General features: G+C 62.7%; 1 non-coding gene across 1 annotated transcript; it reads left to right on the top strand.

Moving 5' to 3' along the window:
• The first annotated feature begins 9,616 nt into the window (after positions 1–9,616).
• Positions 9,617–11,431, top strand: LOC142791029 (small subunit ribosomal RNA). Its single transcript, XR_012889951.1, has one exon. It is a non-coding gene; the product is annotated as a small subunit ribosomal RNA (ribosomal RNA).
• Positions 11,432–12,500: the final 1,069 nt, after the last annotated feature.

The following is a 12,500-nucleotide window of genomic DNA, read 5'->3' as shown; positions in this document are numbered from 1 at the left end:
GGTGGTGCCGCACCCGGGCTCGCCCCGGCTGACGCAGTTTTCGCGCCGCCCCGGCTGACGCGGTTTCGTGCCGCCCCGGCAGACGCGGTTTTCGCGCCGCCCCGGCTGACGCAGTTCGGACTTAGCACTTTTTGGGCTGAGCCTGGCTGGCGGCCCACTCACTCGATCGCCATGTCTGTTTGCCACAGTCTTCCCGGTGGTGCCGCACCCGGGCTCGCCCCGGCTGACGCAGTTTTCGCGCCGCCCCGGCTGACGCGGTTTCGTGCCGCCCCGGCAGACGCGGTTTTCGCGCCGCCCCGGCTGACGCGGTTTCGTGCCGCCCCGGCAGACGCGGTTTTCGCGCCGCCCCGGCTGACGCGGTTTCGTGCCGCCCCGGCAGACGCAGTTCGGACTTAGCACTTTTCGGCTGTGCCTGGCTGGCGGCCCACTCACTCAATCGCCATGTCTGTTTGCCACAGTTTTCCCGGTGGTGCCGCACCCGGGCTCGCCCCGGCTGACGCAGTTTTCGCGCCGCCCCGGCTGACGCGGTTTCGTGCCGCCCCGGCAGACGCGGTTTTCGCGCCGCCCCGGCTGACGCGGTTTCGTGCCGCCCCGGCAGACGCAGTTCGGACTTAGCACTTTTCGGCTGTGCCTGGCTGGCGGCCCACTCACTCGATCGCCATGTCTGTTTGCCACAGTTTTCCCGGTGGTGCCGCACCCGGGCTCGCCCCGGCAGACGCGTTTTTTTTTTCTTTCGCCCCGGCTGACGCAGTTTTCGCGCCGCCCCGGCTGACGCGGTTTCGTGCCGCCCCGGCAGACGCGGTTTTTTGCGCCGCCCCGGCTGACGCGGTTTTTGCCGCCCCGGCTGACGCAGTTCGGACTTAGCACTTTTCGGCTGTGCCTGGCTGGCGGCCCACTCACTCGATCGCCATGTCTGTTTGCCACAGTTTTCCCGGTGGTGCCGCACCCGGGCTCGCCCCGGCTGACGCAGTTTTCGCGCCGCCCCGGCTGACGCGGTTTCGTGCCGCCCCGGCAGACGCGGTTTTCGCGCCGCCCCGGCTGACGCAGTTCGGACTTAGCACTTTTTGGGCTGAGCCTGGCTGGCGGCCCACTCACTCGATCGCCATGTCTGTTTGCCACAGTCTTCCCGGTGGTGCCGCACCCGGGCTCGCCCCGGCAGACGCGTTTTTTTTCTTTCGCCCCGGCAGACGTGGTTCCCCCCCCCCCCTTTTCGCTCGCCCCGGCTGACGAGGTTTTCGCGCCGCCCCGGCTGACGCAGTTTTCGCGCCGCCCCGGCTGACGCGGTTTCGTGCCGCCCCGGCTGACGCGGTTTTCGCGCCGCCCCGGCTGACGCGGTTTTTGCGTCGCCCCGGCTGACACGGTTCGGACTTTGCACTTTTCGGCTGTGCCTGGCTGGCGGCCCACTCACTCGATCGCCATGTCTGTTTGCCACAGTTTTCCCGGTGGTGCCGCACCCGGGCTCGCCCCGGCTGACGCAGTTTTCGCGCCGCCCCGGCTGACGCGGTTTCGTGCCGCCCCGGCAGACGCGGTTTTCGCGCCGCCCCGGCTGACGCGGTTTCGTGCCGCCCCGGCAGACGCAGTTCGGACTTAGCACTTTTTGGGCTGAGCCTGGCTGGCGGCCCACTCACTCGATCGCCATGTCTGTTTGCCACAGTCTTCCCGGTGGTGCCGCACCCGGGCTCGCCCCGGCTGACGCAGTTTTCGCGCCGCCCCGGCTGACGCGGTTTCGTGCCGCCCCGGCAGACGCGGTTTTCGCGCCGCCCCGGCTGACGCGGTTTCGTGCCGCCCCGGCAGACGCGGTTTTCGCGCCGCCCCGGCTGACGCGGTTTCGTGCCGCCCCGGCAGACGCAGTTCGGACTTAGCACTTTTCGGCTGTGCCTGGCTGGCGGCCCACTCACTCAATCGCCATGTCTGTTTGCCACAGTTTTCCCGGTGGTGCCGCACCCGGGCTCGCCCCGGCTGACGCAGTTTTCGCGCCGCCCCGGCTGACGCGGTTTCGTGCCGCCCCGGCAGACGCGGTTTTCGCGCCGCCCCGGCTGACGCGGTTTCGTGCCGCCCCGGCAGACGCAGTTCGGACTTAGCACTTTTCGGCTGTGCCTGGCTGGCGGCCCACTCACTCGATCGCCATGTCTGTTTGCCACAGTTTTCCCGGTGGTGCCGCACCCGGGCTCGCCCCGGCAGACGCGTTTTTTTTTTCTTTCGCCCCGGCTGACGCAGTTTTCGCGCCGCCCCGGCTGACGCGGTTTCGTGCCGCTCCGGCAGACGCGGTTTTTTGCGCCGCCCCGGCTGACGCGGTTTTTGCCGCCCCGGCTGACGCAGTTCGGACTTAGCACTTTTCGGCTGTGCCTGGCTGGCGGCCCACTCACTCGATCGCCATGTCTGTTTGCCACAGTTTTCCCGGTGGTGCCGCACCTGGGCTCGCCCCGGCTGACGCAGTTTTCGCGCCGCCCCGGCTGACGCGGTTTCGTGCCGCCCCGGCAGACGCGGTTTTCGCGCCGCCCCGGCTGACGCAGTTCGGACTTAGCACTTTTTGGGCTGAGCCTGGCTGGCGGCCCACTCACTCGATCGCCATGTCTGTTTGCCACAGTCTTCCCGGTGGTGCCGCACCCGGGCTCGCCCCGGCAGACGCGTTTTTTTTTCTTTCGCCCCGGCAGACGTGGTTCCCCCCCCCCCCCCTTTTCGCTCGCCCCGGCTGACGAGGTTTTCGCGCCGCCCCGGCTGACGCAGTTTTCGCACCGCCCCGGCTGACGCGGTTTCGTGCCGCCCCGGCTGACGCGGTTTTCGCGCCGCCCCGGCTGACGCGGTTTTTGCGTCGCCCCGGCTGACACGGTTCGGACTTTGCACTTTTCGGCTGTGCCTGGCTGGCGGCCCACTCACTCGATCGCCATGTCTGTTTGCCACAGTTTTCCCGGTGGTGCCGCACCCGGGCTCGCCCCGGCTGACGCAGTTTTCGCGCCGCCCCGGCTGACGCGGTTTCGTGCCGCCCCGGCAGACGCGGTTTTCGCGCCGCCCCGGCTGACGCGGTTTCGTGCCGCCCCGGCAGACGCAGTTCGGACTTAGCACTTTTTGGGCTGAGCCTGGCTGGCGGCCCACTCACTCGATCGCCATGTCTGTTTGCCACAGTCTTCCCGGTGGTGCCGCACCCGGGCTCGCCCCGGCTGACGCAGTTTTCGCGCCGCCCCGGCTGACGCGGTTTCGTGCCGCCCCGGCAGACGCGGTTTTCGCGCCGCCCCGGCTGACGCGGTTTCGTGCCGCCCCGGCAGACGCGGTTTTCGCGCCGCCCCGGCTGACGCGGTTTCGTGCCGCCCCGGCAGACGCAGTTCGGACTTAGCACTTTTCGGCTGTGCCTGGCTGGCGGCCCACTCACTCAATCGCCATGTCTGTTTGCCACAGTTTTCCCGGTGGTGCCGCACCCGGGCTCGCCCCGGCTGACGCAGTTTTCGCGCCGCCCCGGCTGACGCGGTTTCGTGCCGCCCCGGCAGACGCGGTTTTCGCGCCGCCCCGGCTGACGCGGTTTCGTGCCGCCCCGGCAGACGCAGTTCGGACTTAGCACTTTTCGGCTGTCCCTGGCTGGCGGCCCACTCACTCAATCGCCATGTCTGTTTGCCACAGTTTTCCCGGTGGTGCCGCACCCGGGCTCGCCCCGGCTGACGCAGTTTTCGCGCCGCCCCGGCTGACGCGGTTTCGTGCCGCCCCGGCAGACGCGGTTTTCGCGCCGCCCCGGCTGACGCGGTTTCGTGCCGCCCCGGCAGACGCAGTTCGGACTTAGCACTTTTCGGCTGTGCCTGGCTGGCGGCCCACTCACTCGATCGCCATGTCTGTTTGCCACAGTTTTCCCGGTGGTGCCGCACCCGGGCTCGCCCCGGCAGACGCGTTTTTTTTTTTCTTTCGCCCCGGCTGACGCAGTTTTCGCGCCGCCCCGGCTGACGCGGTTTCGTGCCGCCCCGGCAGACGCGGTTTTTTGCGCCGCCCCGGCTGACGCGGTTTTTGCCGCCCCGGCTGACGCAGTTCGGACTTAGCACTTTTCGGCTGTGCCTGGCTGGCGGCCCACTCACTCGATCGCCATGTCTGTTTGCCACAGTTTTCCCGGTGGTGCCGCACCCGGGCTCGCCCCGGCTGACGCAGTTTTCGCGCCGCCCCGGCTGACGCGGTTTCGTGCCGCCCCGGCAGACGCGGTTTTCGCGCCGCCCCGGCTGACGCAGTTCGGACTTAGCACTTTTTGGGCTGAGCCTGGCTGGCGGCCCACTCACTCGATCGCCATGTCTGTTTGCCACAGTCTTCCCGGTGGTGCCGCACCCGGGCTCGCCCCGGCAGACGCGTTTTTTTTTCTTTCGCCCCGGCAGACGTGGTTCCCCCCCCCCCCCCCTTTTCGCTCGCCCCGGCTGACGAGGTTTTCGCGCCGCCCCGGCTGACGCAGTTTTCGCGCCGCCCCGGCTGACGCGGTTTCGTGCCGCCCCGGCTGACGCGGTTTTCGCGCCGCCCCGGCTGACGCGGTTTTTGCGTCGCCCCGGCTGACACGGTTCGGACTTTGCACTTTTCGGCTGTGCCTGGCTGGCGGCCCACTCACTCGATCGCCATGTCTGTTTGCCACAGTTTTCCCGGTGGTGCCGCACCCGGGCTTGCCCCGGCAGACGCGTTTTTTTTTCTTTCGCCCCGGCTGACGCAGTTTTCGCCCCGCCCCGGCTGACGCGGTTTCGTGCCGCCCCGGCAGACGCGGTTTTTTGCGCCGCCCCGGCTGACGCGGTTTTTGCCGCCCCGGCTGACGCAGTTCGGACTTTGCACTTTTTGGCTGAGCCTGGCTGGCGGCCCACTCACTCGATCGCCATGTCTGTTTGCCACAGTTTTCCCGGTGGTGCCGCACCCGGGCTCGCCCCGGCAGACGCGTTTTTTTTTTCCTTCGCCCCGGCAGACGTGGTTCCCCCCCCCCCCTCCGTCTTTCTTTTTGTTTTTTTTTTTCGCCGCGGCTGAAGTGGATTTTTCGGTGCCTCGACGCCCCGGTAGTCGCGGTTTTTCCGTTTCCGCACGGCCCCGGCTGACGCTGCTCGGTCACAGTCGCCTTTTGTGAGGATTGCAGACTTCTTGAGCGCGGGTGTTTTTTTTTGTTGTTGTTGTTGTTTTATTACGCATTCGCTCCAGCAGACGCTGTTTAGACTTTTTGTTTCCTCTTTTATCCTGCGACGAGGTGACGAGGTTTATTCGGTGCCCCGCCGCCCCGGCTGAAGTGATTTTTCCTGTCCCGTGCCGCCCCGGCTGACGCGGTTGGGACTTCGCGTTTGTTCGGCCGCCACGGGTTTTGGCGCACTCGCTCGGTTGCTTGTTGTTGCCACTTGTTGCGAACCCAGGTTTCTTGAGCGAGCGCGGGCGTTTTTTCTTCCTTTCTTTCTTTGTTCTATGTGTTAGCGAATCGGCCTTTAATATCACACGAGGACTCACAACCAACAATTTTCAGTTTGAAGTGTAAAAAATCTGCAGGTGTTGACGTAACTGACTTGCCCCGTACCCTTGAGTACATCCATGAAGTTCTCGTAGTACTACTAAATCGCATTATTCCAAGTGGAGAAATTCCCATAAACTTGCAAACCTCTACACGAAAATCGGTGCGCGTGATAAAGTTGAAAATTATCGTCCGATATCAAATGTGCCTTCTATAACACAAATTCTAGGAAAAAAAAAAAAAAACACTTGTTCGCCGTTTTCTGCGCCGTGACTGGCAGCACTCCGGCGAAGCGAAACGGGGTCGATTCGAGCACGATATCGGCGTCTTTCGACGTGCTCGCCGGCGACCGTCGCACGAGTACGTCGCACGAGCGCGTCTGCCGGGGCGCCGTTTGCGAAGCCGACGCAAAAGTGGGAACCGCCGCTCGGATGATCGCCGCTTTCGGCAGAGTGAGTGTTGGCACTCCGGGGAAGCGAAACAGCGTGAATGCGCCCACGAAATCGGCGTATTTTGAAGTGCCCGCCGGCGACCGTCGCACGAGTACGGTAAACCGCGTCAGCCGGGGCGTAGTTCGGGACGCCGACGAAAAAGTGGGAAGCGCAACTCGGATCTTCGCCGTTTTTGCAGGAGTGAGTGGCGGCCCTCCTGCGAGACCAAGAAGCATCGATTCGTGCACGAATTCGGCGCCTTTCGACGTGATCGCCGGCGACCGTCGCTCGAGTAGGGCAAACCGCGTCTGCCGGGGCGGGCTTCGGGACGCCGATGCGAAAGTGGGAAACGCTGCTCGGATGTTCGCCGTTTTTGGCCGAGTGAGTGCTGGCACTCGGGCGAAGCCAAACGGGGCCGATTACGGCACGATATCGGCGTCTTTCGACGTGCCCGGCGGCGACCGTCGCACGAGTACGGTAAACCGCGTCAGCCCGGGCGGAGTTCGGGACGCCGATGCGAAAGTGGAGAACGCCGCTCGGATCTTCGCCGTTTTTGGAGGAGTGAGTGGCGGCACTCCGGAGAAGCCAAGGAGCGCCAATTAGCGCACGATATCGGCGTCTTTCGACGCGCTCGCCGGCGACCGTCGCACGAGTAGGGCAAACCGCGTCTGCCGGGGCGGGGTTTACGACGCCGACGCAAAAGTGGGAACCGCCGCTCGGATGTTGGCCGTTTTTGGCAGAGTGAGTGCTGGCACACCGGCGACGCGAAAGAGCGCGAAAGCGCCCACGAAAGTGGCGTATTTGGACGTGCTTGACGGCGACCGCTGCAGGAGTACGAAAAACCACGTCAGCCGGGGCGAGCGACCCACGGCGGTCTGGGTGCTTATCGCTGCTATTATAGGGGCACCCCGGCAGACGCAGAAAAAAAAAATTTTTTTTCGACCTTCTTTTTTGCTGGTCGAGCTCGGGTAACCCAGGTCGCAATGGGAGCCGCGCACGAAAGCGGCGTCGCGAGACGCGTTCGCGGTCGCTAGTCGCACGAGCTCGGCAACCGCGTCAGCCGGCGCGGAGTTCGGGATGCCGACGGCTAAGTGGGTACCGCTGCTCGGATGTTCGCCGTTTTTGGCCGAGTGAGTGCTGGCACTCCGGCGAAGCGAAACGGGGCCGATTCGGGCACGATATCGGCGTATTTCGACGTGCTCGCCGGCGACCGTCGCACGAGTACGGCAAAGCGCGTCTGCCGGGGCGAGGTTTGCGATGCCGACGAAAAAGTGGGAAGCGCCGCTCGGATCTTCGCCGTTTTTGCAGGAGTGAGTGGCGGCCCTCCTGCGAGACCAAGAAGCATCGACTCGCGCACGATATCGGTGTCTTTCGACGTGCCCGCCGGCCACCGCCGCACGAGTACGGCAAACCGCGTATGCCGGGGCGGGGTTGGCGACGCCGACGCAAAAGTGGGAACCGCCACTAGGATGTTCGCCGTTTTTGGCAGAGTGAGTGCTGGCACTCCGGCGAAGCGAAAGAGCGCGAATGCGCCCACGAAAGTGGCGTGTTTGGACGTGCTTGACGACGACCACCGCAGGAAAACGAAAAACCACGTCAGCCGGGGCGAGCGACCCATGGCGGTCTGGGTGCTTATCGCTGCTATTATAGGGGCACCCCGGCAGACACAAAAAAAAAAAAAAATTTTTTTCGACATTCTTTTTTGCTCGTCGACCTCGGGTGACCCAGGTCGCAGTGGGAGCCGCGCACGAAAGCGGCGTCGCGAGACGGCTTCGCGGTCGCTAGTCGCACGAGCTCGGCAACCGCGTCTGCCGGGGCGGAGTTCGGGACGCCGACGGCTAAGTGGGAACCGCCGCTCGGATGTTCGCCGTTTGTGGCCGAGTGAGTGCTGGCACTCCGGCGAAGCCAAACGGGGCCGATTCCGGCACGATATCGGCGTCTTTCTACGTGCTCGCCGGCGACCGTCGCACGAGTACGGCAAAGTGCGTCTGCCGGGGCGGGGTTTGCGACGCGTACGCAATAGTGAGAACCGTCGCTCGGATGTTCGTCGTCTTTCGCCGAGCCAGTGCTGGCACTCCGGCGAAGCCGAACGGAGCCGATTCGGGCACGATATCGGCGTCTTTCCACGTGCTCGCCGGCGACCGTCGCACGAGTACGGTAAACCGCGTCAGCCGGGGCGGAGTTCGGGACGCCGATGCGAAAGTGGGAAGCGCCGCTCGGATCTTCGCCGTTTTTGGAGGAGTCAGTGGCGGCACTCCGGTGAAGCCAAGGTGCGCCAATTCGCGCACGATATCGGCGTCTTTCGACGTGCCCGCCGGCCACCGTCGCACGAGTACGGCAAACCTCGTCTGCCGGGGCGGGGTTTGCGACGCCGACGCAAAAGTGGGAACCGCCGCTCGGATGTTCGCCGTTTTTGGCAGAGTGAGTGCTGGCACTCCGGCGAAGCGAAAGAGCGTGAATGCGCCCACGAAAGTAGCGTATTTGGACGTGCTTGACGGCGACCGCCGCAGGAGTACGAAAAACCACGTCAGCCGGGGCGAGCGACCCACGGCGGTCTGGGTGCTTATCGCTGCTATTATAGGGGCACCCCGGCAGACGCAGAAAGAAAAAAAAAAATGGGGACATGGCGTGCGTCACCGTGCGGCTTCGCAGCGTTGCCGAAGTCGCCGAGCCCTTCGACTGAGCCGAACGGCGGACAGGGAACGTTGGTCGGCCGTTCTAACCTGTCGGTGCCACGCCGAGACGTCGTTAAGGAAAACCGCGTCGTGGGCCTCTACGACGCCGTCGAGTCGTTGTACGTTTGGTGTCCAGCGTGTCGGCGGCGAGTAGCGGACACGTCGTTCACGACTTCGGTCTTTCGCAGTCGACGCGAACTTGCGGAGAGTCGTGGTGCCTCACGTTTTCGGCAGAAACCGCGGCGGAATTTTCCCGTGCGTGCGCGCACGACCTCGGTGCTGTGCCGTCAGCGTAGTGTTGCACAAACTCGTGGCCTACCCAAGGTGCGGTACGTTTGCGGCCGTATCCTCGGTGGGAATTTCGTGAGTAGGGTCGCAAATTCTACGACCTCGGCGGGTTTGAGAGCGACGTAGACTTGTGGCACGCTCAACGTGCCACACGTTTCGGGGCACACCCGCGGTGAAATTTTCTCGAGTACGCTCGTATTAGTGCCCAAGGAGGTCTGGGTACTTATCGCTGCTATTATGTGGGGGTTCTCGTGAGCGGCGTACGCGAAAGCGACCGGGTGTCTGATATGCGGCGGGCTTCGGCCTCGTCAAGCGTGTCCTCGGGTCTGCTCCAGGGGAATCCACGGCAGTCGTCTGCAGCCTCATCCGCTTGATGCGTTAGGGGCTGGTTGTCGGACGGTGCCGTTTTACCACGATATCGAGGTGTGTTCCGTGTCGTCCTCGGGCGATTCAGATGCGAAAGCGCCGAAGACGCGGGCGTGACCCGTCGTCTGGCGGCTTTGCAGTCTCGGCTCCGTTGCTAGTTCCGGCCGGTCCACCGACAGTGCAGCGGGCTTGGGCAACCCGCACGGCGCGACCGAGTCGATGCAACGAAAAAGAGCGAGCATGAACGTGCTTCTTGCCGCACGGCTCCCACTCGTCTTTCGGGAAGGTTGTGCCGTAGCGAGCTCGAACGCCGTCATCTCGGAGTGCAAAATAAGCGTGTTGGGGCGCCTGAAGGTGGCCTCCGCCGCACACAGACTGCGTCCGGCCCGCCGAAGGCGAGGACGGACGCGCAGTCGAACGATTACCTGGTTGATCCTGCCAGTAATCATATGCTTGTCTCAAAGATTAAGCCATGCATGTCTAAGTACATGCCGAAATAAGGCGAAACCGCGAATGGCTCATTAAATCAGTTATGGTTCCTTAGATCGTTTCTTCCTACTTGGATAACTGTGGCAATTCTAGAGCTAATACATGCAGTGAGCCTGGAGCCCTTTGGGTAACGGGTGCTTTTATTAGACCAAGATCGATCGGGTTTCGGCCCGTATTGTGTGGTGACTCTGGATAACTTTGTGCTGATCGCATGGCCACGAGCCGGCGACGTTTCTTTCAAGTGTCTGCCTTATCAACTTTCGATGGTAGGTTACTTGCTTACCATGGTTGTTACGGGTAACGGAGAATCAGGGTTCGATTCCGGAGAGGGAGCCTGAGAAACGGCTACCACATCCAAGGAAGGCAGCAGGCGCGCAAATTACCCACTCCCGGCACGGGGAGGTAGTGACGAAAAATAACAATACGGGACTCTTTTGAGGCCCCGTAATTGAAATGAGTACACTCTAAATCCTTTAACGAGGATCAATTGGAGGGCAAGTCTGGTGCCAGCAGCCGCGGTAATTCCAGCTCCAATAGCGTATACTAAAGCTGCTGCGGTTAAAAAGCTCGTAGTTGGATCTCAGTTCCAGACGAGTAGTGCATCTACCCGATGCGACGGCTCGGACTGAACATCATGCCGGTTCTTTCTTGGTGCACTTCATTGTGTGCCTCGAGATGGCCGGTGCTTTTACTTTGAAAAAATTAGAGTGCTCAACGCAGGCGAGTCGCCTGAATAAACTTGCATGGAATAATAGAACAAGACCTCGTTTCTGTTCTGTTGGTTTTTGGAATACGAGGTAATGATTAAGAGGGACGGACGGGGGCATTCGTATTGCGGCGCTAGAGGTGAAATTCTTGGACCGTCGCAAGACGAACTACTGCGAAAGCATTTGCCAAGAATGTTTTCATTGATCAAGAACGAAAGTCAGAGGTTCGAAGGCGATCAGATACCGCCCTAGTTCTGACCATAAACGATGCCAACCAGCGATCCGCCTGAGTTACTCAAATGACTCGGCGGGCAGCTTCCGGGAAACCAAAGTATTTGGGTTCCGGGGGAAGTATGGTTGCAAAGCTGAAACTTAAAGGAATTGACGGAAGGGCACCACCAGGAGTGGAGCCTGCGGCTTAATTTGACTCAACACGGGAAAACTTACCCGGCCCGGACACTGGGAGGATTGACAGATTGAGAGCTCTTTCTTGATTCGGTGGATGGTGGTGCATGGCCGTTCTTAGTTGGTGGAGCGATTTGTCTGGTTAATTCCGATAACGAACGAGACTCTAGCCTATTAAATAGGTGCGGGGTTCCCAGCACCTTACAACCTTCTTAGAGGGACAAGCGGCTCCTAGCCGCACGAAACAGAGCAATAACAGGTCTGTGATGCCCTTAGATGTCCGGGGCCGCACGCGCGCTACACTGAAGGAAGCAGCGTGTCTTTATCCCTGTCTGAAAAGACTGGGTAACCCGTGGAACTTCTTTCGTGATTGGGATAGGGGCTTGCAATTGTTCCCCTTGAACGAGGAATTCCCAGTAAGCGCGAGTCATAAGCTCGCGTTGATTACGTCCCTGCCCTTTGTACACACCGCCCGTCGCTACTACCGATTGAATGATTTAGTGAGGTCTTCAGACCGATGTCCGGCGCGGCCTTTCGGTTGCGCCGGTCTGTTGGAAAGATGACCAAACTTGATCATTTAGAGGAAGTAAAAGTCGTAACAAGGTTTCCGTAGGTGAACCTGCGGAAGGATCATTAACGGATTGTGAAGGGTGAGCGCCTCAGCTGCGTCTGCGCCCGACACTTTCTGCCGCTGACCCCGTTTGGACGCGGGGTCGGCTTTTCCCCACGGGGCTGCCTGAATGTGGAGCGGCACCCCGTGACAAATTGTTGCGCCCAGCGGACGCCAACACCGCGACCTTGGACGGTCGGCCAGGTGGCGGACGCGGGTACAAACGGCGCAACGCACTCATAGGTCGGCTTTCGACCCGCCACAGCACCGTGGCTCGAAGCGCTCGAAATGCGCGACCCGACCGCTGCGGGACCGCCTAGTACTGTAAACAGGAGCGGCGGAGCGCGAACGGCGAGTCGTGGTTACGTCGGTAGAAGGCGAGGCTGCGCGTTCCCGAAACGCCAGCCGAGTGCCCTCCCGACCGTTCGAGCGTGCAAGAACGAGACCCGACAATCGCGCGGCGACTGCCAAGTACGAGAGGAACGGCACAAGCGTCGGCGGTCGGTCAAGGAACTGGCGATGTGACGGGTCCGCTGTGCACCAGTGCATACCGTCCCGCCGTCCGCGGCAAGCGCCTCCGCGTCCTCGGGTGACGGAGGCTGCCGGTCGGTTCTTGCAGGCGAGGGATCTCGCTGGCACCGGTTCGCGTTGACGCGCGGCCGGTCATGGCACGGCGATGCGACGGCCGAGGTGCGCAGTACTCGATGGAGGAACCGCACGCTCCGATGACCGTCCCGCCCTCCGCGGCGTATGCGTACCGACCGTAATGGTTGCAGCAGCGCCGGCCGGCTTTTGAATTTGCCACACGAAACACGGTGCGAGATCGCGGTTAGGGGAGCGTCGAAGTTGCCAGGCGTTTTGCTTGCTGCCGAGGGAAAGGCGGCACGGCCACGTCGCGCTCGTCGCGATTAGCGGGTCTGCGCGCTTTGGGAAGGTGCCGCAACGACTTGCCGAAAGAGGAAGCACGGAAGAACGAGGGACTTGGACGTCCCGACAATTGAACGCACTTGCGGCCAGGCCCTTGCTGGCTTCGTTCTTCCGCCTCGAGTAGGCTCGTACGCGGCTCCGGCGCCGAAAGTGGTCCTTGGCACCGAC

This window comes from Rhipicephalus microplus, unplaced genomic scaffold (assembly GCF_043290135.1).
Source record: "Rhipicephalus microplus isolate Deutch F79 unplaced genomic scaffold, USDA_Rmic scaffold_135, whole genome shotgun sequence".
Taxonomy (NCBI): domain Eukaryota; kingdom Metazoa; phylum Arthropoda; class Arachnida; order Ixodida; family Ixodidae; genus Rhipicephalus; species Rhipicephalus microplus.
The sequence above is the reverse complement of the archived record's forward strand: the minus strand, read 5'-3'. Positions and strand labels throughout refer to the sequence as shown.